A 4,150-nucleotide genomic window follows, 5' to 3' on the forward strand; every position below is an offset into this window, starting at 1 on the left:
TGAGATGCAACATGTTCTTCATAGCGGATCCGGTGTCATGGGACATTATGCTTGCACAAAACATCAAAACACGGATTGAGTCTTCGGGTTCACCGTCGTGGAGTTTTTGCAGAGAAGCCCCCGTATTTTTTAGTATTTGACCCACAGTCCTATTTTAAGTGACCATCAGAGAAAACGTTTCGTTTTTACATAAAGAACCCTGCATTTTTTGTATTCGGCCCGCGATCCTTTTATGGTGCAAAAACGGGTGCGCCCGAACCAGGAAGCTCGGCGCCACGCCAGGCGCTCGCCCCGACCCGCCTTCCTCCGCCGCCTCGCCGCATCTGCCGGCCTCACCGGAGATCACCGCCGCCGCGACCAGGTCACGTCGCTGCACCTGCCTTCTCCTCATCCCTCTCATTCCTTCCTCCCTCTCACCATCTCTCTCTCTCCCTCTCATTGCAGCGGCGCCATGGCCGCCCCGAGCTTCGCCGGCAGCCGCATCGCCTGCCTCCGGCCACGACTCTGGCGGGATCCAGCCGCCCCTGCCCGGATCCGCATCCTCCGCTCCGCCGTGCCCCCGATCCGGCCACCACCAAGCCTCCCGCATTGATCCGCCCGTCCACCGGCCTCCCCCTGCTCGATTCGGTTTGACGAGCGAAGTTAAATGTCTTGTGGTGTCGAGGACAATAGTTTTTTTAGCTCCCGCATGGTGAGTTGAGGAGGTTCTATTTAGTTTTTGATCTGTCGTGAGCGATTCCTGTATGGAATTGGTAGATCTTTGTGAAAATTCGTACATATCTCAGTGCTCTGCGTTCTACTCCTGTATGGAGTACTTGTTACTGTCGCTTTAGTCCTTTCATTCTTTGATCCTTAAATGTGAGTTGCTGCGGTGAATTAGCAGCTCATTGGTGAATCCATGAATCGGCGGTGATGAATTAGCAACTTGATCTTGAACTTCAGGTAAGTTCACGTGGACACTATATCAATCCTGATGCACAATTTATTCTTATTTATTCAATTCCAATCGGCATCTTCTCTGTCGTAAAAATATATGGTTTTGCCTAGAAGGATGGTACCAAAAAAGAGTGAATCCACCATCTTCTTTGAATGCCACATTGTGAAACCTTTTCATCTCTGGCTGATCTGTCTTTGCCCACCCTTACTCCTCGATGCGCCTCCGTGTAGATGACTAAGCTATTTATTCTGTTTATTTGCAGGTGATATGATGCGGCTGGTTCCGGGTTCTGTGCTCTTCTGAAGGTGAACACATGCCAGGAAGGAAAGCTTGTCTGGTCGTGGCGCGGCATAGGATGGATTGATGGTTGCTTCCTTTCGAACCACACAAACCCCTTCTAGCATGGTCGAGATGATCAAAATGGAGGAGGGTCTCAGTATGTGGCTGTTTGTTTCCTTGGTACTGAAATGCTATCAAGCAGCTGGCTTCAGTGGCGGAGCTTCCTGTAGACCAACAGACACCACAAGACATCATAATGACCTGCAGGTTAGGGAGGAGGGTCGGGGCAACCACAAATTCCGTCCTGCACTGCTTCAACACCGGTCTATTCTAGCATGAATCTTCTACCGTAAGGTATTTTCTTGTGCACTTGGATGCTTGTACCAATATTTAATGCTTTTCATTCGTGAAATTGAGCACTAGCTGGTCAAACTATAGGTTTACTTCATGTTTCTTCCCTTGGTAATTTACAAATCTTTCCTGTATTGATAATCTGGTCCTAAATTTCGTTTGAAATTGAGGGGATGTGATTTTCAGCCCTCAAGCAAAAAAGTGATTGAGGGTTCTAGCTATACGACGAAATTAATTTCAGCAGTTTAAGTTTTCACTAGACTTTTTGCAAACACTGGTTAAATTTTATTTTGCTAAGAAGACCTCACATGCTTGAGGTTTGAGGTTAATTTCCTGTCTTCGAAATTATGATATAAGGATTTTATGCTGGTGTTTAAGTCAGCACAGCCTCTTCTTATTTTTTTGTGTTTTTAACCTATACATGTGCAGCTGCAGAATTTGCCACTGACATCACATATATATGCAGGATTTGATGCAGCAAGGGCCATTTGTTTGACAGAAATAGAGTTGTTACCGCAAGAAGTACAAATCAAGGACTGAGGAGGGACGAGTGCGGATTTGATCTAAGTTGGGTTACTTTCTATGAATAGATGGTGTGATTGCTTTGTCATTTCATTTAATTAATAGAAAATTGATGAGGCAATTGGAAGAATCGAGCAGCAATTTTACTACAGATCTGCGCCATTGATTTGGTCATCTCTGTCAGTAGCAAGTTACATAAGAAAGGGTGGTGGCGTTGCAGAGGCGTGAATGAAAAAGTTAGTCTGGGATACAATTATAATTGTGAGTCCCTCAATTATAGAGCGGATCCAGGTGAAAGATGTAGGTGGTGTGTGGATTGAACTCTAGATCGGGAACCTGCAGTACTAGATGGACGATAACTATGCTTACAATTGTTGATCGAGAACTGTGAGGTATGTGCCTGTCCCTCTTCCACCCATATCAACATGTAATTTTGTAAGAAGCTAATTTAGTATAGCAAGAACATCATGTTTTAGACACAGACTGCAGATCGATGTACTTTGTCCGTCTTTCCTTCACCAAAGCATGCGTTGTGAGATCATGATTACTACCAGGTACAACATTGCAATTTATTTTCCAGAATGTTCCTTGAACACACTCCCAAGTTACCAACCATCAGCAATTATAGTCTCCTCAATTCGGATGCATAGGAATGCAACTTTTATCCGAATGTGCAACAAAAGCATGTTGTTTGTATCTGTTGACCATTGAAATCCCAAGACCAATGCATGGAGAAGTAGCCTGTGAACCCTAAGTTATTTATTGAGAAATTAAACCACATATTTGACTACTTATTGATCTCCGATCTCTATAAATTATCCTTAATCTGTTTTTTGTGAAGACAGCGGATGAGAAAGAAACAGTATCCAGGACCGTGTACTATACTAACATTGTAATTATGGGTCCATGCCACCTATTTCTATTTTGAAGCTGTTCTTTTAGGAACAGATGATTACACATGAAGTAATGTTTTCCATGACTATGTACTATACTAACATTAGAAATTATGGGTCCATGCTAGGTATTTATATTTTGAAGCAATTCCGTCAGGAACAGATGATCACACAATATCTTTTGATAAATCCTTTTTACCTAGCTTCTGATTTCTATTATCAGAAACAGATTGTCTGTTCTTACAGGAAACATGTACAAACAGCCGTTATTCGTTATTGTGCTCTTCCATGTTGCGCCGCTGACAAGAGGATGGAGGGTTTTAGTCGTCGTCGCGGAGAAGAAGGGTAACCACCAAGCAGGAGAGAGGGAGGAAAGCTATGCCCGTTCGCTGGAAGCCAGGCAACCCGGCGCCATCGTCGAGGAGAGCGAGGAGGGGCTAGATTGCGCCGCCATAGAGGTGAGCTATGAGGGGCTGCGGCGTCCTTGCATAGGAGGGGGGAGAGAAGCCGCCACCACACCACGTGATTCTACTTGAAACTCCTCGGAGCTTGCACCAGGCTCAAGCGTGAGTCCACTGATCTTCATATTCAGGCTGCAACATTTTCTGAATTTTAAGTTTGGCTGAAGATGCTCTTACTCGTACACTAGATCAACTGTACAAATTGCTCTAAATGTACTGCTTGACTGCTTGTCTTTATTTTAATCATTTTCTTTGGCAGCTCTAAATTTTTAGTTTGGCTCATTGTCTTTCTCTGGTGTACAAATGCTTTCAATTTTTAGTTTGGCTCGTTGTCTCTTCAGAAATCTGAAGAAAACTATACTGTGGAAGGATGGCAATATTATTTGCTGCTTCTCATCAATTGTTCGGTTCATTCCTTGCATAAACTCTAGCTTTGTTTCTGCTCATGTCTATGCAATGCAAGTATACATGATAGCTTCTCTGCAATGTTGTTTTATTCAGTAAGTGTTCTTTTTTCAGTGGCTATTGTTTGTATTTTTAACTGGCTAAAAAACTGATGTTTGTCTTTCTAATGGCTGAAAACGGCAAGTCTAAATCATGGTTTTTGTTCAGATTCGCTGGATGCCTTAGACGTCTGTACCCTGGGTTAGGATCCTCTGCAGTACTGTACGGTGCTGTACAGTCACTGCCATGTGGGACCTGACCCC

The 4,150-nt window shown here is 44.0% G+C and overlaps 1 long non-coding RNA gene and 1 other non-coding gene across 6 annotated transcripts; both read left to right on the plus strand.

The window, feature by feature from the left end:
• The first annotated feature begins 261 nt into the window (after positions 1 to 261).
• LOC119285052 lies at positions 262 to 3,845 on the plus strand. Of its 5 annotated transcripts, none has more exons than XR_005139336.1 (4): positions 262 to 942; positions 1,200 to 1,570; positions 2,034 to 2,643; positions 3,229 to 3,845. It is a non-coding gene; the product is annotated as an uncharacterized LOC119285052 (long non-coding RNA). The 5 variants fall into 5 exon arrangements; XR_005139337.1 differs by having other exon boundaries at positions 263 to 942; positions 2,034 to 2,481; positions 2,572 to 3,845; XR_005139334.1 differs by lacking the exon at positions 3,229 to 3,845 and having other exon boundaries at positions 263 to 691; positions 884 to 942; positions 2,034 to 2,636.
• LOC119290382 lies at positions 915 to 978 on the plus strand. Its single transcript, XR_005141893.1, has one exon. It is a non-coding gene; the product is annotated as a small nucleolar RNA snoR101 (small nucleolar RNA).
• Positions 3,846 to 4,150: the final 305 nt, after the last annotated feature.

This window comes from Triticum dicoccoides, chromosome 4A (assembly GCF_002162155.2).
Source record: "Triticum dicoccoides isolate Atlit2015 ecotype Zavitan chromosome 4A, WEW_v2.0, whole genome shotgun sequence".
Lineage (NCBI taxonomy): Eukaryota > Viridiplantae > Streptophyta > Magnoliopsida > Poales > Poaceae > Triticum > Triticum dicoccoides.